Here is a 24581-nt window from a genome sequence, read left to right on the forward strand (position 1 = left end):
TCGCCATTCTATTATTTTACTTAAAAAATTAAATACATTTTTCTTTCATTATTGTTTCAGTTGTTTTATTGTGCCGCTATTTGACTATTTTACTTAACTATTGAAATAATATGTTGTCGTTTCATTATTCTTTTAGTCTCTTACTTCTAAATATTTTTCATATATCGCCGTTTTATTATTTAAAGTAAGAATGGAAAGCTTTCTCTTTTCGTTATTGTTTTAGTCTACTAGTATTTGTTTTCATATGTCGTCATTCTATTGTTTAAAGTAACAATTGAAATGCTTCCTCTTTTGGTTATTGTTTTAGTTCTTTTTGAAATACGTATTTTCTTATATCGCCATTTTACTATTTTACTTCACAATTGAAATATATTGTCCTTTCGTTATTATTTTAGTTTGTTACTTTTAAATGTTTGTTTCATATGTCACCATTTTATTATTTAAAGTAACAGTTGAAGTGCGTTCTCTTTCGTTATTGTTGTCTTTAAAATTCGTATTTTCTTATTATTTTATTTAACAATTGAAATATATTTTCTTTTCGTTATTGTTTTGGTTTATTACTTCTAAATGTTTGTTTCATATGTCACCATTTTATTATTTCATGTGACAATTGAAATGCGTTCTCTTTCGTAATTTTTGTTGTCTTTCAAATGCGTATTTTCTTATGCCACCTTTTTATTATTTTACTTAACAATTCGAACATGTTGTCGTTTCGTTATTGTTTTGGTTTGTTACTTCTAAATGTTTGTTTCCTTTGTCACCATTTTATTATTTAAAGTAACAATTGAAATGCGTTCTCTTTTGTTTTGTGTAGTCTTTCAAATGCGTATTTTCTTATACCGTCATTTTACTATTTTACTTAACAGTTGAAATGTGTTGTCGTTTCGATATTTTTTTTTAGTTTATTACATTAAATATTAGTTTCATATGTCACCATTTTATTATTTAAAGTAACAATTAAATGTTTTTCTTATTCCGTCACTTTATTATGCCAGTTAACAATTGAAATGCGTTCCGTTTCGTTATTGTTTTAATCTATTACTTCTAAATATTTTGTTTTCATGCGACGCATTTTATTATTTCACTGAACAACTGGAAAATGAGTTGTCGTTTCGATATAGTTTTAAATCTATTAGTTCACTAAGTATTACTTCTAAATTGTTGTTTTGGTGTGTTGCAATTTCACTGCGTCACGTGTTGCTGTCGATATTACTTTTTTTCGCACTTTAATTTGTTAAGATTTGTGTGCCGTATTTTATGTTTATTATGAATAATCTTCTGAAAGATTGAGAACCTAGTGCATTTAATCAGGTCTAACTTGTCTTGTTTGGCAGTGCACTGTAATTTCAGAAAAGGCATAGGCTGCACAGGATGGAACATCAATTATAAATGTACACTAGGCTTTGTGGGCTAGAAGGAGAGATCACCTGAATTTAATGTACGAGTATAAATGTGATTCATTAAACTTCAGAAGATATCACTTATTGGTATAATAAATCAGGGGTAGAAAATACTAAAGTTTATAAAGTAAGTAAGATTTCAGGGTAGTTTACTTAGGTGCGCCTTTTTATCGTTAAAGACGTAGGCAGATTGGGTCCGTGAAGTACTTAGATTTGGCTAACCGAACCTCTCATGTATATGTTGCTGGTTGTAGTGTCAACGTGTAGGTTTCAGTTATAGATATGAATAATTATACAAATTGTAGCCTGTATACCTACAAATAAGAATTCGTTTCATCACACCAATAAAAGAAGTAAATTGTAAAATTATTTATATACTGTATAAATAACTTACAGGGCTTATAGTATAATTCATTCACCATTCCTTGTCTTCCCTTGCGTTCGCTGTCAAGGACTCGAACCTATATCGAACCACATAGAGGACTCGTTCTGGATGGAATAATATTTCTTCTTGCGCTCGCTTTGTTCTCGTTTTGTTCTGATTTGAGTTTCTTTCTCTGGAATTTCACTCCGGTCGTGACCAAATTAAGAAGCAGAATTGCCCTTAATGGCAGATGCGGTGTGATCTCGAATCCAGGACAGCTGAGCGCTTCTCGTGCCACATTACGACTTGGTTTCCATACCTGCCCGAGAGTTTGCCAAGTCTTTGTAAGGACTAACCGTAACCATGGCAACAGCAGATATCAACTTAGCTCTGAATGAGTTAAAAGGATTCATTACAACCAAAATATACAAGATAACATCGTTAAATCGACCAGAATTAGACAGTTGAAATGTAGGTTGTGCGTTGCCATGGTAACTGTTAGTGATGCTGCTATTAGCTTGGATGAATTGAAGGATCCAGTGCTACCAAAATATACGCTTTAAACATCGATAAATAGACAAGCGAAGCATAAGCTATAGGGCTGTTCGTTGCCATAGTAGCTCTCAGTTTGTTAAAAAGAAAAAGAACAGTGTTGTGAAATGTAGGCGTTATAAAGCCTCTTATTTGATAAATAGAAGCATAAGAGCACTATTTGTGAAAGGGAAGAGTATTGCCAATTTATGTGTTCGAACATCGTTAAACTAATTGAAAATGAGCGTTGATATGGAGATGTATATTGCTGCTTCTGGTTTCATTTTAAATGTACAATGTTGCCAGAAAGTTTAGGGACATTATAATTCTTATAAAATGCTGCCCTGGCCTTAAATTATTAGAGAAACTAACAATGTTTTTAACTGTTGATTAACAATAATTTTTAGTGCAATTTCAGTATTTATATGATGACTGTCAGTCCTTATAGAGAATTTATAAGTTTTTGAAACAAAATAAAAAAATCTTACATTTTTCAGTATTAAAGTTGAAAATGAATGAGTCACTAATTATTGCACAATTCTCAACTGTTGCTGGATGATGTAGGATATATTATTACTCTTTAAATTAGTAAAGATCAAATATTTGTAAAAAAAAATTCTTTGTGAATGTCCTAGCATTTCTAAGGTTTTAAGTTTTAAAAAAATGGGGAAATTTTGTTTCTGGTCGGTTCACCAGTAACTGTTGAATGGACTGCGTTCCTTGGGATCACAGTGATAGGGGGACGCAGCTGTGCAAACCTCATAGCTATAACTGCCTCCATTCAGCAGTTACAGATGAACCGACCAATAACGGGGTTTGAACACTGGACCTCCCGAATACGAGTCACAAATGCTACCGTGTGCGCCAACTCGCTCGGTAATATACTTTTTATAATAGGTACCGTTAAGTCTTGATTGATTTCTTTGAAGTGTTTGAAAAGGATAAATAGGCCTATTGTGTGAAATTGAGAAACAACTAAAATGTCTTTGTATATTATACAGAGTGTTAAAAAAAAGTATCCAATATTTTAGGAGGTGCTAGTATGCATCAAAACAAGAAAATGACGTCTAATAAACATGGGTCCGACAACACATACTTTCTGAGATCTGAACACTTGTTCATAGGAGGTGCTCAATGTGACGTCCATTCATGGCAATGCATTCCTCTGCCCCTCGGCGTAAAGAATCACTCTCTCTTTCAAATTTGTTTTAATACGCTAATAAAAAAGTCCTGGTAACGATCCCCAGTTAATCTCTGTGGTAGCACGTGTGGCCCTATTAATCTATCACCAAGAACGCCTGCCCATATGTTGACTGAGAATCGGTGCTGATGCCTTGTTTCTTCAACTGCATGGGGATTTTCATCAGCCTACACATGCTGATTACGAAAATTCACAACACCATCTCTGCTGAACCCCGCTCATATCCGCAACCAGACTTTTTGTTTTCAGTATTCCTTGCGACGTATAAGTATTCCACGCCAGGGGTGTCAACTACGGTATGATTATCTGGTAGCGTGCTGTATTGTAGGGCAGAAAAATGCATTGCCATGAATGGACGTCACGTTGAGCACCTTCTATGAACAAGTGTTCAGATCCCAGAAAGTATGTGTCGTAGGACCCATGTTTATTAGACATTCTTTTTCTTGTTTTGATGCATACTATCACCTCCTAAAATATTGGATACTTTTTTAAACACCCTGTATTTTTTAAATATTGAATGCTTATAATTTTCACATACTCTCTCTTTGTTTTCCCTTCAAATCTTTATTTATCCACTTGAATAATTTTCGGAGTAGGCGCATTTCTTTAAAAAGTTCAAATAATTTAGAATGTGTTCATGTGTAGCATTTCTACCCAACCATGCATGCACGTGGGATTCTGTTTTGTGTACATTCAGTAATTATATTATCTTCGCTTTCTGTTCTGGAGATCAGCCACAACAATTCAATAACGTGTGACCTCCATTCTCGGAATCTGTTTAATGCATGATTGGTAATGCCCCCGAAACAGAGCTCACGGCCGATGATCTGGGTTGTCGACCCGGTTGACGTAAACAGGTACGTCCACCCTCCGCCAGAGATTGAATTATACTGAATGAGACAGATCTATGCAATATCCGCAGCGAATAATCTTATTGCTAACACTTCTGTTGTAATACGTTTAACAGTAGCAAGAAGTATGTTGTGTGTTACATTCTGAAACACATGCAAAAGTGGCGTTCTTTGAAGACTGTCATGGTCGTCGATTTTACCTAAATTTGTGCTGATGAGATTTTTCTCGTTGCCAAAGCTTTCAGAACGGCCCCGAGGTTCACTCAACCCACCCCCTATCAAATTGAGTACCGGGTCTTTCTCGGGTGTAAAAGGCGGTCGGGGCGTAATACCGACCACACCACCTCATTCTAGTGTCGAGATTAAGAAAGAATGGAAATCTATTTCTATGCCTTCCAAGCGCCTTTGTATAGGATATACCATTACTCCAATTTGAAGCACAAACAAAGAAAAAAATTTAAGTATTGAGCATGCGCAGTACACCTATGTTAGAAAATTCAGGTGACCCAAATTTTGTTTCTTTGTCTGTACATATTTAGATAAAAAGGAAAAGTTTTTACGCTTATTTTATAATTTTTACAAGTTTTCTGATATTAGCTCACTTCAAAGAGCATATTTATTGAGAAAGCTGCATTTTATTTTACGGTGATCTTTCCACTTAGCCTACACTAATTATTAGTAATTGCATTCTAGGTCAGTTTGTCCACTTTATATTGTCCACAGTCTTATAGTCCGTCTTCATTTGATACACGGACATTTCGTCCACTATTTTTTTTGTCCTTAAAATATTAGTCCATTTTTACTATTGTCCATTAATGTCATAGGTCCGCAAATATTTTGTCCATTTTCTTTGGTCCACTTTTTTGTCAATTTTTTCTAAAGTCCATTTAAAATTTTGTCCGTACAACTAAATACAAGACAAATTTAATTGCAGCTAAAAACACCAACCAATTTCATCATTAAGGGGTTAGGTACAGCTTATAGTAGTAAAATTTTGGAAATATTCAACATTTTTTTCCTCCATTATTATATCTTGTACAAAAAGAAAGTTAGTATGTGTAAAACACTGTCGTTCTACTATATGAAAAAAATATTTTTACGATTAAAAAAAAATGTTTACATTATTTTTTTTTTCAAAATTCAATTCACTGTGCAGTGATGAAGTATTTCCCACATAACTCAAAAACTATCCAATTTTCTGTGATGAAATTTTTATGTGTATTTATGCATGTCTTATCTACAATATGATGCAAGATCACTTCTGTATCTTTGAAAGATGGTCTGATAAAAAAAAGTTCATTTTTAAAAATTGTCAAATATCAGTATTTTTTTCTAACACAAAAAAAATTATTTATTAAGGAATGTAGTTGAAAGAGCATGATATAGTAAACATGAGTTTCAGCAATAAAATAGAAGAGAGAGAACATGGAAAAGTTACCAAGTTTATGAGTTATGAGGGAAATTCTTCATCACTACACAGTAAACTGCCACAATCTTAAATTTTGAAAAAAAAAAAAAAAAAAAAAAAAAAAATATAAATAATTTTTAAATCGTAAAAATATTTTTTTTATATAGCAGAAGGACAGTGTTTTACTCCTATCATTTTCATTATTGTACAAGATACAGCAATGGAGGAAAAAAATGTAGAATATTTTCAAACATTTTACTGCTTTAAGCTGTACCTAACCCCTTAAGTTATTAATGTGCTTTCGTATGGTTTCCATGATGGTGAAATCCAATTTAATCTATGTGCCAGAATTCAAATTTATACGGTATAGGTAAGCACACACATGTTGCGAATAGAACTGAAGTTGGTGTGAAAAAGGTTGTGGCTGGAATTCAAAAAAGGGTCAACACCCAAATGAACCTCCCTCAACCGTAACAAGGGAAGAAATTTGGGCCATTGAAGATCAGGAAATACTACCGAATTTACCAGAAGGAAATTCATTATTACGTACTGTCAACAGAACACAAAATGTGCTCGGTTTATATGTCATTAACTACAGATTAAAATGGTACAACACCGAAGAGAGGCATGAAGAGAGAAGTAGAAAATAATTAAAATGTTATTTAATTTTTTCTTTATTTTCTTTTAAAATTAAATTTGTGGTTAATTTTATTGTATATGAGTGAAATAAAGTAGCCTAATATAATTCTATGAATAATATATTAATCCTACAATGAACCATAAAAATATTGTAGATTGAGAAATATAGTCTAAAAATATATAAAATGGACGAAAATGTCTGAGAACATTTCAGTATGGTGGACGAAATCATACAGTTGTCTAGGAAACAGTTATTGTATTGTGTTATGTAGTCACTTCACGTGTTTTTTTTTTTTTTTTTATGTTTTCGAATGTTTTTTGTGTGTGCGAAAACCATCGAATAGGTTATGAAATGTACGTAGTTGCTGTGAATTTCACTGTATATTCGAGAGAACCATGTTCGAATCCCACAGGCGTCTAGTTTCACAGTATGCTGGCATCAACCGCCCCGTTCAATAATTTGTGTTTAATTTAGCACCATCCCTACATGTGGATCGACGTTGAAGAGCATCCGTATATGCCAACCTCCTCACGGCTGTGCGCAGCGTGCTGCATACGGGCCAGGCGAGATCACAGTGAAAGTTTGGCCGTAAACTTGACATACCAGAGCGACGTGAGCTGAATTGCACACGATCTTGAGTCCGATGAAATCTTCGGCCCTTGGCTGACTCCGTTTATTTTTGCATCCCATGTTTCTTTCATTTACTTTCCACTTTGTCCTAATTTTTATGGTTTTGCTTTTTAGTTCTTCATTTCATGTGCTTTTTCCGTAACTTTTTCTTTCTCTTTTCTTTCGTCTGTCTTTCCGTGACATTTTATTCCTTCTTTTGCATGTATTTTACCTTTTGTTTTTAAATACATTTCTCCCTCCTTTCATTTCGGTGTTTAATACACTTTCTTATCTGTTCTTTCTGCAATATTATTTTCCGTCAGATTACTTCTCTCTGCTTACTAATTCATTTTTTTTCCATTTTAATTTCCTCCTCTTTCATTATACCGTTTTTCCTCTTACATTTTCTTAATTCTTTTGTTTCTTCTACAATCTTTCATGTTTCGCATATTTTTCTTCTCTCTTAATATTTCTCTATTCTACATTATTTATTTATTGTCATCTCATTTTGCTCTACTCTACTCTCTCTTACCTCCTCTCCTCTCCTCTCCTCTCCTCTCCTCTCCTCTCCTCTCCTCTCCTCTCCTCTCCTCTCCTCTCCTCTCCTCTCCTCTCCTCTCCTCTCGTGTTCTCTCCTTTCCTCTCCTCTGTTCTCTACTCTCCTCTTCGTTGTCCTCTCCTCTCCTATCCACTCCTCTCCTGTCCTCTCCTCTCTTCTCTCCTCCCCTCCCCTCTCTTCTCGTCTCTTCTCTCATTTCCTATCCTCCTCTCCCCTCCTCCCCTCCCCTCTCTTCTCGTCTCTTCTCTCATTTCCTATCCTCCTCTCCTTCCCTCTTCTCGGTTCTCTCCTCTCCTCCTCTCCCCCCTCTTCTCTCCTTTTCATCCCTACATTCTTTGTCGTCTCCTTTTTGTTTTGTGTCGTGTCCTATTTTTACCCACCCTTAACTATCTCTTCTCTTTTCATTTCTATCTCGCCTCCCTTTCTCTAATCTCTTCTCCTTTTCTTTACATTTTCTTCTGTGTTCTGTTTTCTTTAGGTTTCCCTTTCTTCTGTCGCATATCTCTCTCTCTACTTTGCTTTCCTTCCTGACAGGTTCACGCGTATACTTCCCATTACGAGTGCCTGCAGACCTGTAGGCCTATGTAGTCGTTTAATAATGAAACCAGACTGGAGCGACAGGCTGGAGCATCTTGTCATAGCGCACGTCCTGGGCGATCGGCCGGGAATTCTTGGAAACTCAGGACGACGAAGAGAATTTTAACACTGAAAGACTCGCCTTGTGCCATGCGGAGAGAATACGTGAGTAACCGCCTGTCCAGAAATTGGGAACACTCGACTGGCCTCGATGTGCGGCTGCTCGTGCGTGTTCGAATCCAGATAGAAAAACTGTCAGCAACTTGCGGGCACAGTCCACCATTCTGCAGCATCTCCAGACTGCCATTGCACTCAGGCCTCTCTACAGACCCTGGGAGTTTTAAATAAGAATTTCAAAACACCCGGTTTAGCCTATTGTAAACGGACAATATTTTTCAAGAAAGACACAACACAAAACAGCTGTGATTTCCAACTGATGCTCTGTGACATCATGTATGTATATATTATCTCGTTCTCAACAAGACAAGTGGAGATGTAGAAACGAGACCTAGTAGTCAAATTCATACACAATTGTAAGATTTGAAGACTATCTACTTCTTTGATGTTTTATACTGTTAAACGCAATATTAGTACTCTTTTTCTGAATTTGAATACACTTAAACACATTTATCGTATGTACCAGTATGTGAATCTCATAGGTTAGTAGCGTAAGCGGGGAATTTGTTGACACGTGAAATTCAAAACAGGAAAAAATAACATAAGTGTAACAGTTTGTTCGACAGCGGAATGTAATGAAGTGAAATAAAGGAAAAGAGTGAAAGAACGGAGATTCGAACCGGAGCTTTCTCGCATATTATTTGATACTATCCGTGAATTGTTGTGAAGAGCAACTGATTGCCAGTCAAACCACGTCAAAAAATGACTTTCATACTCATCGGTAAGTCTATCGTGCTATCAAAAAGGAATGAGTTATATGGCAGTAAAAATTTTTAATAGCCTCCCTATCGATATAAAAAATGAAATTCAAAACATAAGATTATTTAGGGCCAAATTAAAGAAGTACCTAATTTCTCACGCCTTCTAGTAGGTGAATTCATGGCATTCAATAACGCTTCATGAAATTGATACTAAAACTATGTGTTGTACTAGTAGACTATATTGTAAATCTCGAATGTATATATTTCATCTAGACTGTGACTATAAATTAAGACTTTATAATAGTATTAAGTTTTTTGACTTGTTCCATATTCTAGCTGTGAAGCAATGTATGAATACCATGGAATGTTAATAAATACAATACAATACAACACCAGACGACGACACTTTTATTATTACTTTTATTTTTTAAAATGGCTGACCGTAACGTCTATAACTCAGGTGTGTTCGATTTTGCTCTACAAACCTTATAATTTAGTGTATATTAAAATATCGCGTCATAAATTAACCTCTACCATCCTGACTCTGCCAGGGTTTTTTTGGATCACCCTGTAATTTAAACAATTTCAAATAATTTATAAGTGGAATTTAAAGTCGGAGTAGAGATTTTAATAATAATAATACTAATAATAATAATAATAATAATAATAATAATAATAATAATACTGTTTTAGAATAATTGTGAAAATTATCAACTAACAGTAAACATTCACAAATAGGACTCTTACTTTTGTGGTCAACATGGCACAAGACCACTCACTGTTCATGAAAAGACGAAACAAACGCAAAATAAGGGATACACTCTCATTTTAGTTATGATGTAGGGGAGAGTCGGGTAGTATCGGACATCGGGTAATATCGGACAGTGCGTTTCTTTCATCTACCACACAATGAAGTACCTGATTGACATGGTTACGTTTCTGTGATGTCGCATAGAGAAACGTAATCATTTCATTCAGGTACTACCATATGGTGGTAGATAAAAGAAACGCACTGTCCGATATTACCCGATGTCCGATACTACCCGACTCTCTCCTATATAAAACTTTCATTATCATGCCTGGAATCAAACTCATTTCCTCTGAATCTGTATCTAGAAACACCAGCGCTTGTTCACACTAAAGGATGTTGATCGGTAGTGGAGTGTATTGAAGAGCCACTGCCTTAACACCTGTTGGAAATTCAGGACACTGAGCAAATTGCAAGAAAAGTAGGCTATGTGCGTATTATAACAGTACAAAACTACACACAGTGAAAGAGAGTACGTCTGTCGTTACGATACACTTCAATTTGTCATTTTACATGCTTTATAATGAATGCAAATTGCGAGTTCTTCGAGGCTTGTGTTTTGATGTGACTTCAAATTTGTCATAGCAACAATTATAACAGTTGAGGTCTTGAAGCACCGCCACTTGTTCACGCAATTTGTGGGGCAGAAAGTCGTTGTAGGAGGCTTTGTCGCATTTGAATATTACCTCGTTGTTTCCCGCAAGCTCATTAGTAACGGGAACGTTCATTCGAGGCGTTCTCGCGAACAATCCGTTCCCAGCACCGCGGAGAGCGCGAGGTCTATGACATCTGCAGGCGAGGAATGCAGCTCCATCCGCCCAGCGGGAAGCGCGACCGCAGCGCCCAAACAGATGAAGGAAGATATCGCGAGATTTGTCTCGACAGGCTTTTTTTTTGTAACAATTATTTGATTTAACTGTAAGCTTGTGAGATTCAGAAACACATTTTATAGTTGAGAGTAGATTGTAACAATCGCAGCAAAACTTCACGTGACGTAGAATTAGCCTACGTAGGACACAAAGATCGATCATCTGATTAAGGATACATCTATTATCAGGCAGTACATCTCACTTGACGATATGTGTCAGAGGAAGAACAATTTGTTTGTGTACTTTTGAAGTCTGATTAGTGTAATGTGTTACTAGTCAGCGATGTATACAATGGAGGGGGAAAGGAACTGGCCACCCTTTTCACACCCTTTGCACATGGCTCTTCCACTGTTCGATTTCTTCTGTTAAACAAGGGGTTTGTAATTTTCCTCGGTTAGCTATATTTTTTTGATGATCCATTCACGTTATATCCTATAATCTTTTTAGAGTGATAAATCGGCCTAGGTGGCGCAGTCGGTAGAGTGCTGACCTGTGACCGAAGTTAAGGCTTCAATCCCGGCCCAGGTCGATGACATTTAAGTGTGTTTAAATCGACAGGCTCATGTCAGTAGATTTACTGGCATGTAAAGGAACTCCTGCAGGACAAAATTCCGGCACACCGGCGACGCTGATATAAACTCGGAAGTTGCGAGTGTCGTTAAATAAAACAACTTAATTTTCTATAGTTACTATTACACTTTTACTACATCATACTACTTTTGACCAATAAAACGGTATGAAAGGACGTGTTTCAACCAATCATGGCTGTTTATCCTACAATTTTATCACTTCCCTAGCATATGTTTATTTTATCACTTCCCTAGCATTTGTTTGTTTTTATCACTTTCCTAGTATTTGTTTCTTTGTTTACCAACATTTCAAACTGCAAATTCTTTACGATTCTAAAATAACTTGTGTAGCTTTTATTAATCAGGTAATCTTTTCGTACTTTGATTTTTATTGTAATTGTAATTGTAACTTTATTCTTCATATTGTAGTTGTAATCCCCTGGTAGAGGGGCCTTATCTCTGCCAGGTTAAATAAATAAATACTAATACTAAAACATGCTTTGCGATTGTCATTTGTTTCCCTCATAGATAGTTAATTGAAAATGGCGGCTTCGTTCAAACTTTTTGGTGAAGATAACATTAGGGAAATACTTGTTTTCCAATCATAAGAAAACTTTATTATACAATTATGTACAATACAATTGTGCTTAAAATTATAAATACTGTCCTATAAAAGCACACAAGAAACATGTGTGGAGGTTGCAGTCCTATGCCTGTCCTCTGGTAGGGAAATACTGTATAATATTTTAGTAAGTCAGTTAATATATATTTTATTGTATTAGAGTACTTTATTTCTTCTAATCTTTATATACTTCTGTTTTCATCACCTCCCTACCATTTGTTTCTTTGTTTGCTAACTTTTAAAACTGCAAATTCTTTACGGTACTATAAAACATGCTTTGCGATCGTTATTTGTTTACCGCATATAGATAGCAAAGTGAAAATGGAGGCTACATTCAAACGTTTTTGTGAAACTGACATTAGTGAAATAGAATTTTCGTGAGTCAGTATTTTATTATATTAGAGTACTTTGTTTCTTCTAAACTTTATATAAGTTACTTTCTTCTAATCGTGTAATAGTCAATTAAATTCCACTGGAGTTTTGATTTTCTCTAGATAAATCAAAAAATTCTAGTGAGATTACTGTTGATAAAAAATCTCCTGGGTTGTTTACCAGCCATCTGCAGGGCAAGACTTGCGGGATGGATGGATGAATTCATGAATATTGATGGATGGCGAGATGTGTGGATGTCTTAATTCGCTCATAGATGTTTGGATGGATTGATACTAGAGGGATAAATGTTTGCGTGTATTAATGGTAGAATGGATTGATGTTTGAATGCCTGGCTGGAACTGGATTGATGGATGCTTGGATGAATTGATGGATGGGTTGATAGATGGGTAAATGTTCAAATGGATTGATAGAAAGTTAACAACACAGAAGAAAGGACATGGCTAATGTGATGGAGATTGGGAATTTGGAGGATTCGTACCTTATGTGTCGAAGATAAGGTTTACTCTTGACAAGAACAGCATTTTTCGCCTAAGGATTTCGCGCCTTATTCTTGCTGCGTGTGTTACAATAGCCTCAGTTCTCAATTCGTTTCCTGGCTGATACAAACCTTACGAATTTGCGAGAACTTTCTGATTCGTTTCATGTAAAGCGCTGGACGTGTCGATGCTTTTGAGCTTGTTACATGAAACAGCGGTCGCTTTACAGTTTTCCACCGTGTTCCGTCGCACCCACGTAGCCGTCACAACGGGACGAAAGTGGCCGCAAAAACTGACGGACGAGTTTTTGTAGAGCTCATAGCGGCGTGAATACGTGTGATCTGATACAATGGCCTTCGCACGGATCCAACGCCCCCAGCGACTCCTCTTAATTGGTTCCCATGACAACGGAATTTCATCTCGTGCGCTGTGTGCTGGAGTTTTTGTTTGTTTCTTTTTTTTTTAACGAAATTTTGTCGGTGAAGCTCCAAATTTGAATAAGATTTATTTGTTTGTTTACTTTCTTTTTTGTTTATTTCTCTGGTAAAATTTTTAAGGACATTAAAAATGTTCGGTGAAATATAAATTTTTCCTTTTGTTACTACATACTGTATTACATAGTAAATATCACAGATATTATATTAGTGGCCATGAGTCGCATAGGAATGGTGGGCCGTGTTTCTTAAAGGCTGTAATAGTCCAAATGATTATGCAGTGAGAACCATAAGTAATATAATTAATTTCATGGGATTATTCTTTGAGGTACAGTACTTAAAACAAAAAAGCTTATTACAAAGTTGCTCGTTTTTGCTTCCTTTTCGAGATAAAAATTATTTTATATGAAACTTTTGGTAGCGTGTTTTAGGGAAGCGATTGATTTAAATCCCAATATGCTCGGTCAATTTAAGAGAGAAGTGTATTGTAATAATAAATTATTGAAAGAATTTTAGTTGGATCCTTTAAACATGCAGATATTTTATCCGAAGAGTCCACACCTGTGGAGTAACGGTCAACGCGTCTGGCTGTGAAACCAGGTGGCCCTGGTTCGAATTCCGATCGGAGCAAGTTACCTGGTTGAGATTTTTTCCGGGGTTTTCCCTCAACCCAATATGAGCAAATGCTGAGTAACTTTCGGTGCTGGACCCCGGACTCATTTCACCGGCATTATCACCTTCATTTCATTCAGACACTAAATAACCTGAGATGTTGATGCAGCTTCGTAAAATAACCTACTAAAAATTATCCGAAGAAATGTAAAATTTTAAAATTCTTTTTCAGAACGAAAAGTTACATTTGTTCAGATGAAATTTCTGCACATTTAAAGGACAAAACTTAAATTCCTTCAATCATTTATTATCATAATACACTGCTCTCGTAAGGGGGTTAGGTACAGCTTACAGCAGTAACATTTTGGAAATAATCAACATTTTTTTCCTCCATTACTGTATCTTGTACAGTAATGAAAATTGGTATGTGTAAAACACTGTCCTTCTGCTATATGAAAAAATATTTTTACAATAAAAAAAATATTTACCTTTTTTTTTTTTTTTCAAAATTCAGTTCACTGTGCAGTGATAAAGCGTTTCCCACATAACTAAAAACTATCCAACATTGTGTGATGAAATTTTTTGTGTGTATTTGTGCATGTCATATCTACAATATGATGCAAGATCAGTTTTGTACCTTCGGTAGATTGATAGATAAGAACTAAATTCATTTTAAAAAATGATCAAATATCAGTATTTTCTTCTAACACAAAATAAAAAAAATATTGTTTATTTAGGAATGTAGTTGAAAGAGCATGATATTGTAAACATAAGTTTCATAAATAAAATAAAAGAGAGAGAACATGAAAAAGTTAACAAATTTATGAGTTATGAGGGAAACGCTTCATCACTGCACAGTGAACTGCCAACATTTTGAATTTGGAAAAAAGAAAATATAAACAATTTTTTTAATCGTGAAAATATTTTTTTTCATATAACAGAAGGACAGTATTTTACACATACCAATTTTCATTATTGTACAAGATACAGTAATGGAGGGAAAAAAATTTTGAATATTTCCAAAAATGTTACTGCTGTAAGCTGTAGATAACTCCTTAAATTGAGTGAGCATATTTGGAATTAAATTAGTGGCTTTCCCAAAACACGCTATGAAATGTTTCATATAAAACTATTTTCACCTCGAAAGGGAAGCAAAAACGAGCAAATTGTGTTAAACTTCTTTGTTTTTAATATCTCAAACATTAACCTCCTGAAATTAATTACTTTACTTACGGTTAACCTTGTATAGCGATTATTTCTTCTGTCATCAGTATTCCCGAAAGGTACTTTTTTAACATACCAGCTTTTGGGTATCAGAACAATGTGATGAAATACGAAAGTTCCAACGTTTTGTAGCTGCTTACTGCTGCCATCTTCTGGAACAGTCCCGAGAATAATGTCGCATACAATCGTCTCAATTGACGTAGAAAGGGTGGCCTACTTTTCCGGCGGCGCTCGCCGGTATGATGCCAAGATAACCTCACTATCAGATCTTTGTACTCATTTATGAGTAGGAGTGATATTATCTTTTGTTAGCAATGAATCATATTTATTTTAATTTATTTATACGCATATTCAACCATGATTAATCCATACAGAAAATAGTATGCTATAGTGGAGATTGCTTTCCTTGGAAGTACAGTAATACAAGAATTTTCCTCTCTTTTTTCAAAATCCTTTTCGAATGACAATGTTGTCACGTTGAGGTATTTCAACAGCAATTGAAAGAAAACTTTGGGATTTTTTCGTTTTTTTCTGGTTTTTAATTTATGTAAAGGTTCCATCAACATGCATTTCTCTGTCTCTCTCTCTCTCCTTTTTTAGACTGGAGTAGAAAGGGAAATCTTCCCCCCCCCCCCGAATATATAGTGAAGTATTTTTATTTCCTGTAAATTTCAAAGTGCCGTTTCTCTCATTCACGTACTTTATAGCCTACTGTACAAATTACGCACAACAAAGTGCTATGTTGTCAACTCGTCATTGTCTACGTGCTTAATAAAATATATGTTAGATAAAAGTAAGCAAGATGTGGCAACGCAGCTTTGTCAGGTACAAACACGCCTTTTGCGAGCCGCATTTTCGTTACAGCGAATGAAAACGATAAACACTGGATTTGTATTTGTATTTGTATTGTATTTGATTGCCAACATTTACATCCATGTAATATGGACCTCACAATTTGTATCCGGTGCCACAATTACGTTCATTACAGATATACCTTATATAGACGCTCTCTACCAGGTTAAATAAATAAATACTAAATAAATACTACTAATACTATAATTTGACTTTAGACCCCATTTAAATTGATCATTATTTCCATCATAAAAAAACCTAACAACTTGATTTAGAACATTAAAAAATTCTCACCTTTAAAAACTTAATAGCTTGATTTAGATAATTCTAATAAACACTGGATTAGTTAACAGCATTTTTATAAACTGGGAAGAACTATGAATAATAATTTGCAATTTTACCAAGATGTAATTAACAAGCATTATTGGTACCATTCACAAATTTTCCTTCGTCTCTACCTTTCTGCACGCTCCAATAAAATGTTGGGTGAGAGAATTGTTCCCCATTAGAATGTAATAGTGTGTTTTCTCAATTTCTCCAGAGTTCCTTGTTTTTGTCTCCCTCTTTTACAGACTTCATAACAAGGAAGCTCTTTGAATGTTCTCATATTCCCCCCCCCCCCTTCAGATTTCAGTTGCTCCTTAGGCCTAGGCTTCCACAGCGAGAGTTTGCTCCATCTGGCAACACTGCTACGATTGGCAGAGCGATAAGCTGCCGATAGATCACAATAGCGTGCCACCTGCGGTTCCCGTAGCTCACACGGCTGGTGTAAATCAGATTCAGGCGAGCTCTGCGTAGCCTTGGCTGCATTGTGCCCCCGCCCACACGCCCCCCCCCCTGACCGTCTTGTGGTACTCGCACCGCACGGTGCACTGGAGGCTGTGCTCTAGTGAATGGAGGGATACCGTCAGAGACGCAATCAGTCCGTGTGAGTGAGTGCCAGTGAGTGCTGTGGTGTTCGAGCGGCTTCATTTTGTGTAATATTGCAGTATGTAGGTCGATAAATTGGTTTTTGGATGTTGGCAACGCTGGTGAGTTCCAGTGCGTGCAGTGAGTGCCGGGCGTGGAGGAAGAAGCCAGTCTCGTATTACGTGTTTGAGATTTAGGTGATACATTTCTTTTGCTTTATTTGAAGATATAATTAACTGTGTTGGTTTCAGAGAGAAGGCATCTTTGTTCAGTTTTGTGAATTCTTCGTTGTCTTATTTTCTGTGCTGCTTCCTGTGAGATTTTGCAGTCTCCTAGGATACCAGTCTTGTGCAAGGGAATGTCAGGCTTCTTCTGTTTCTGCGGTCGTAACCAGTATTACATAATGTGTGATTTGAGAAAAGCGGAATTCTTTGCTGGTTTGCATCGTGAGTTGATGAAACGTGCAACGATTTATGTCGGCCCCATTGTTAGGTTGGCAAAGGGATGAACGCGGAAAAAGCCTTAAATGGCTTATATCATATTCTGTCTACGGGAAGGATGTTCAGCTACTATAACGTACGAATGCGAATGCTGTAGTCATGGTAACGGATCCAGGAGCTAGATTTCCCTTTCCTTTGTTTTTCTTGAGTAAGCAGCTAACTCACAACTCCCAGTCATTGGGTGTTTTTACGTGAGGGAGATCTGGGAACGGAAATAAATTAATTAAAGAGCTCAAAGTGCTTTTCTTATGTCAGTAATACCTGTAATTACGGAATTATGTTTTACTTACAGTATAAGCAAGGCACTCAGTAATATAAATTTTAATGTCTCGCTTATAAAGTCAACACTATTTTGTTTCCATTAGATTTAATTTAAAGGCCTTACATTTTAAATATAATTTTCTATGATAGTGCGTAAAGTTGCATTTTACCCACAGTTTTTGTTTCCATTAGATTTAATTAAAAAGTCTTACATTTTAAATATAATTTTCTGCTATAGTGCATAAAGTTACAATTTACCCACTTATCAGTGCGTAAAGTGAGCCTTTAAAACACTAGTGCGTAAAAAAGTAAGTAATCACTTTAGGCACTGTTATTAATTTTACACACAGCCAAAGAAAATGCAATATTCAGTGCACACATTTCATTCAGTAAGAAATTAATTCATTACCTAGATCTTTCATGACGTAAATATTACACGTAGCACAATTAACAAATTTAACATTCATATTCACATTATAGCCCACATTATTCTGAAGTTTCATGTACTCATTGCTCGCATTGTTTCAAGAATCTGAAGTAACTTAATTATTTTTCTTCAGTTTACTAGGCCATGATTCCATGGTTACTAATTTCTTTATGGTTCTGAGTTCAGAAACTGTCCAGATTACTATGTTAAAATCAATAACTTACAATAATAATTTCATTTTTCATCCCTAATAAGTGAGTGTACAAATTATTTATAATGTTCTCGAAATTACCGCAACCAGATGTACCATTGTTGATTATCGCTGGTTTAGACGGCCATGAAATCGTGATCATGAACAAAACAGGTTTTACATGTTGTCAAAATGCGGGAGAATCCCTGAAAATTAGACTAAGGAGATGGGAGGTGGCAATAAATGGAAAAGTTGGCAACCCTAGTTCCTATATAAATATATGACACTGTGGAAAAACTAAAATAATACGTATCACGATATACAGTAGGACCCCACTAATCCGAAGTTAATTAATTAATTAATTTATTTATTTATTTATTTATTTATTCTGGTGTAGTTAAGGCCATCAGGCCTTCTCTTCCACAACACTAGATTAATGGTAATCTGCACCGAAATATAGGAAAAGGAAAAAGTCCACAATTTTCTGAACTTAAGTAATGAAAAAAAAATGAATAATTGGCAATTTAAAATGATTTTACTATGTTTTTTAAGGGACTGAGTTTTGAAACTTGTAAAGTTTTTGATCAGTTGCTTTCAAATTCGGTGGATTTGTCGTGTCTATATATAGGGTTGCCAACCCTCTCGTATTTCCCGGGATCTCCCGTGTTTGCCCCTAATTTTCAACAGTCTCCCTGCTCCCGTATTTTACTTACTTCTCTCCGAGCATTTTTCTCCCTTATTTTTGCATTATATAAACATTATTATTTTAAACATTTGATTTTGCCGTGAATGATGTTTGTTTATATAATGAATTTTGTTGTTCAAGAGATGCATTGAAATATGCAGTCTTTAAAGAAAGTAATGCTTGCTTAGAATGGGTTTTAGTGCTCACCTGTTTGAAATCAAACCATGTTAAAAAGAAAAGTAACTAGTATGGTTCTAAGGATACCAAGTAGTAATGTCATACAAAAAGGGTGGTTTACCTCATGAACAATTGGACAGATCTTCTAAACAGAGCACGACACATTTAATCAAATCGGAGCTGAAAACTGCAGTCGACTTCAACTATTACGTGAGACAAAATCTGCCTCAAAATAGTCTTATTTTTAGCCTTGTTGCCGAAGTGCAGAATACAGTTGTTTTTTAGTAACTGAACTGAATAATTTGTCAGTGTTATATATGAAATTTTGTCGATTCCTTAGTCTTCTGTGTTTTCTTCAAAAAAGGTTGGCAACCCTATATGTACATTTAAATAACAGTATCAAATTTCATCAAGTTTCATGCATTAATTCCTTAGATATTAATTTTCACTTATTTTATTGATATTAAATTATACGTAAATTCAGAACACTCTTGGCGGCTTCAGAATTGTTATTACGTATTAAAATTTAGTGTGGATGAGCTACATCTCATGATAAGAAAACTGCGAATGGATTTTTTAAATTCGAGCACTAGTTAATGAGAGATAAAAATTTGTTATGTAGCCTAAATCCTAATTTTTTTCTTGACAATTTTCTGTAACTTTGAAAAGTTAAAAATTCATATCATGTAAAGTTTCCAATGAAGAGGTGAATCCTTGCACAGCTTTGTGTATTGGAGTACATCGTTTATCATCTGATATCTTCTTCTGCCCCGAAGTTTCATTTAAATCAGAGGAAATGTAGGCCGCTGGGGGGACCTTTTAATTGACCAAAAACATAGTTTTGAGAAAACACATTTTTAGTGCTAGGTTAGGTTTAAAAAACTGCGCGTACCACTTTAAAATTTGCGGCCATATCTCTCAAAATGGCGGGCGAAGGCTAAATATAGGCCATCTGTTAAATAAATGTGTAACGTATTTACATAAAGAGAAAATAGTAATATGCGTTACAAGAGCTATATGTTGAAGTTTTCATGTTCGAGGAAAAGTTTGAAAAAGCGAAACGTAGTTGAGCTTTTTTAATTTCCGAGAATTGAAAGAAAACATACCGCTCGTGTATCGTACATTATTTTGTGCGAAGATCGTTTATTACATACCTGAAAGAGGAATTTCTAATTAGTTGCAATGAAATCTCCATCTTGGTTTCTGTTCAATGATGGCAATTTGCAAAACAAAAATATCTATCTTCAACATTGTTGCTTTAAAATGTTTTCTGTGTTTACTATACTCCAGCAGGCCGTGATATACGTCTGTCTGTTTTTTCCCCAGTCTATGATGAGTCTGGAATCTTGTTGATATTTTCACGGCTTCCTTAATGTTACTTGCATCACGAATGCAGTAACTTTAGTGAAGTTGTAGAGTTTACTTAATTTTTGCAAATATTTAAAAACAATAATTAACAGTGCAATTTAGGTGAAATTGCAGTGGTAAGTTTCCAATTTATAATTATTGCTATATTGAACGTCTCTAAAAATAATATGTTAAAAGCCTAAAGCAGTAAAATCAATATGTCACTTAAGCGGTAAGAAGAGGGAAATTGTTATGTGTGTTCGGTTGGGAATACTGAATGTGGAATTTTAGACTTTCTGCGGATTGGTTTTGTGCGGAAACCAAGCTAATACGCACGATCGCGCACAAAATATTTATTTCTGCCATTTTGGCCAAATCTCAGTCCTAGTGTTCTCTAAGAGATAAAAATTCAGTACTGTCTTTAAGGAACGGCATTATAGTAGGACCTAATCATAAGAAAGAAGAGTTCGTTAACATTTTAAGATAACAGCTTTCATTGTTCTAGAGATTAGTTTATTACAACTTGTGCTTTGACTTTATAAAATTAGTAAATTTTCTGTAACGCAGTGCTTTGAATCATATTACACCAGCGCCTCATGAACATACCTATATTTCAGTAATTATTTCGGATAATCCAAACATTTTCTAATCCGAACAGGTCCCGGTTCCAGTTACTTCGGATTAGCGAAATCCTATTCCGTAACTTCATCCTCTTTTTTTTTTTCTAATCACTTTAATGTTACGCAGTTGCTACTTTGTACTTGATGAATCATGCATGACGTTATGACGTCTAATCTAATCGTACGACTCCAGGTAGATTTCCTTTACTTTTTATCTATAGCAAACGTTGCAGATGTATCGGTATTCGTCAGTGTAGTGACTTCCTATTGTTTATATTGGCTTATAGCGAATTGCTGAGTTATTGCGATTGCTGATACCAGAATTCCAAGTCTGGACTGATGTGCAGATTTATACTTTTCTCTCCTATTGTCCTCTGTTGTCAAATGGTAACTTTGCTTGCTTCTTGACCAAGTGTCGCGTATTCAGTCCCACCCGTGAGGAAAGAAATCATCGTTACTGCTTCTATAGGGTGAGGGAATGAGTCAGGGTGAAAGAGCCCTTTGTTCTAACCCGCCATTACTATGCAACTCTTTATAATGACATAATATGTGTCACCACGAGGTAGGATTTTTATTACCAGTACTTATGTATAGGATTGTTTATTTTTAAGTTTTTTTTTTTTTTTTTTTTTTTTTTTTTTTTTTTTTTTTTAGGTCATTTTCTAACATTTTTGGGTAATTTTATAGTTCATTTTTAGAGTTTCTTTGGGACATCAAAATCTGCACCCTGGTTATTTATCACTAGGGGGCGCATGTTGATGACCTGAAAATCTACTTAAAACGATGATTAAAATGCCCTTAAACTAATGGAAAAATTACTTATAATTAAAAGAAAATGGCATTTATATATTATTCGTACTACTCGCACACAACGTCTTAAAAATTAGTCACTTGTTTCAATGACTGCCCTGCAAATCTCGGAGAGAGGAGGCAACTTGCTGGAATTTGGCTAAGATAAAGGTTTTAAGGGAAAACTATAGATTTTAATGAGGGTTTCAATGTGTTTCAATCAGGGGTAATCCATGTCAGTGCCTTCATTTTTCATCTCCTCCTTCCGCGCTTCACTTTTGTTACTAGACCTTCCAGATGAGGGAGTGTGCATGACAAAACAAATTGTGGGCACAACGTGCATTCTTGCAATCTTTGTGTTAAAAATACTGTCTACTACAATAGACATCCCTTCCGATCGATGTTGAGGACACAACGTCCTGTCCAGGACATGGTGAAAGTCCCCCCCCTTTCCAAACATAAATTCTAAAGACACCCTCGTACCGACAAAAGAACAGGAGCGGTCAAAGTCCTCACTTAAACTAAGCTGTTGGTCAGGCATTTTATATTACTTCCATTTTGTGAAGTGAAGTCATCAGTGTAATGAGGGGTGGACTTTAGAGTCTGTTCCAAACTATAAAACTCAAACTTCATTGTTATTCACTTATTCAGTAGGTAATTATTACTGACCTATTTGGTTAGAAAATGATTTAACAGACCTATCGATAAAGAAGAAAGTAAAATGCATTCCAAATGAACTAAAGTTCTTCAAAGTATTAAAAATGACCAAAAATGCCGAAAAATATATAAAAATAACCTATTAGTTCAAAAACGTCAAAAAGTGCAATATAAGAAATTACTTTTTACGTTGATATTAACATAGAAAGGATTTCTATATTAATAGGCATCATCCTAATGTGAAAGATAATAAGATGACTTTTCATCAACATCCGCCCCCTATTTATCAGATTTATATGAGTAAAAATACGCGGGAGGTTACAGATCGATTATGACGTAGGCGCCTGCCATGTAAACATGTCTGATGCCCGTGTTCTCGGCCAGCAGCCGATCTAAACTCTCTGTACTTTTTATACAGTATATCATTCCCAAGTAAACCGATTCATAGATATTGCAGAATATGGACAACATTCATCCAATAGAAGAACTCACCGTACACGGAGAGAAAGACAAACGGCATGCCTAAAGCCAGTTTTCGCCAGGGTTGTGAAAATGTGTATTTCCGAATCTCGAAATCCATTTTTGCAGACTCATAATAGCTTCTCTACTTATTGTGAGAGATTAAATGGGATGATAAAAATAGTGCCAAGACACGATAATGTGATACAATGGGAACCAGGCAGAGAAGACAACAAATAGTGTTAACAATACAGAGATGCTGGAAAGATAATGTGTCAGACATTGATGACTAAAGGTATTGTGAAGACTGCCAGATAGCCTGTCATTTAAACAAAAAGTGAAAGGAAGACGTAGAAGAAAATGGAAAAGCTTGTAACGCTGGAAGTAAATGGGCTACTAAACTACCGCACGAAAGGGTAGTGATTTTTCGTTATAAAATAAAGGATTATCGACCGACTTTGTTTTCTGTTAGGTCCGGACGCTACTCAGTGCAGGCTTGTATTGATATTTCGCTATAACATAAAAGACTTTCGATCGACTTTTTTTCTGTTAGGTCCGGACACTACTAAGTGCAGCCAGCGAATAGGGATTATAAAGAATGGACACTTCGCGTCGGTACCTTTGATGTAGCCGGGCTGATTTCAATGACCTTCAAGCCAGCTAGAGCGTGAGATTCTGCTTTCTCCCTAGAGTTGGCGCTGACATCACACCAGCTAGCAGTCTACACAGCGGAAATATAACACATATAATTAATACATCTAGGTACATTATGTACTCAAAATAAATTGGATCCATAAAATAATAAATCCTTCATTAGCTGTAATGTCTAGACTCTAGAGTTCCTTTATAATGAGAGTTCAGACGTTGACCCCAACAACAATTAAAATATGTAATGATTTGATAGCGCTGAAAATGGAAAAACAAAACCTTACGAGAAGTAAAACCATATACCTATATTATATTATATACAAATATTAAACGAATTCGATACTTAATTTTATAATGCATTATATTATTTTATAATATAATTTATTATATCTGAAATATAAAATATTATTATTACAACTAGTTTGTCACTGAGAAATAAGGAAAAGCTGTTAACTTGAATTTATTTGAAGCAAGGCGTTACTGGATTATGCAATAAGATAGGCGATGTTTGGATCCTGTGTCTCAACTCTATTCTCAATTATTATTTTAGCGTATTCTCGATTACACTAACCTCTAGCGCTTGAAAGTGGAACTATACGCTGGCGCACAGAGAAACAAAACACAGGAAAATTCGCTCAGTGTCCATTCTTTATAATCCCTATTCGCTGGTGCAGCCTTGTATTGATATTTCGCTGTAAGATGAAAGACTTTCGACCGACTTTGTTTTCTCTTACGTCCGGACACTACTAAGTGCAGCCTTGTATTGATATTTCGCTATAAGATAAAAGACTTTCGACCGACTTTGTTTTCTCTTACGTCCGGACACTACTAAGTGCAGCCTTGTATTGATATTTCGCTATAAGATAAAAGACTTTCGAACGGCTTTGTTTTCTCTTAGGTCCGGACTCTACTAAGTGCAGCCTTGTATTGATATTTCGCTATAAGATAAAAGACTTTCGACCGACTTTGTTTTCTCTTACGTCCGGACACTACTAAGTGCAGCCTTGTATTGATATTTCGCTATAAGATAAAAGAC

General features: G+C 35.4%; 1 protein-coding gene across 9 annotated transcripts in view; it reads left to right on the forward strand.

Moving 5' to 3' along the window:
• The window catches only part of Abl (tyrosine-protein kinase Abl), a 301976-nt gene that overhangs the window by 123238 nt on the left and 154157 nt on the right, over positions 1–24581 (forward strand). For 3 of the 9 annotated variants that reach the window (XM_069830290.1, XM_069830294.1, XM_069830291.1), the window contains exon 1: positions 16771–16982. The exons of 5 other annotated variants lie outside the window; for them this stretch is intronic. The gene's annotated coding sequence lies outside the window, so the exon portion shown is untranslated. Of the gene's footprint in view, positions 1–16770; positions 16983–24581 lie in introns of those variants that run through there. One more of the 9 variants, XM_069830292.1, reaches the window with a different exon arrangement.

The sequence above is a fragment of the Periplaneta americana genome, chromosome 7, assembly GCF_040183065.1.
Source record: "Periplaneta americana isolate PAMFEO1 chromosome 7, P.americana_PAMFEO1_priV1, whole genome shotgun sequence".
Classification (NCBI taxonomy): domain Eukaryota; kingdom Metazoa; phylum Arthropoda; class Insecta; order Blattodea; family Blattidae; genus Periplaneta; species Periplaneta americana.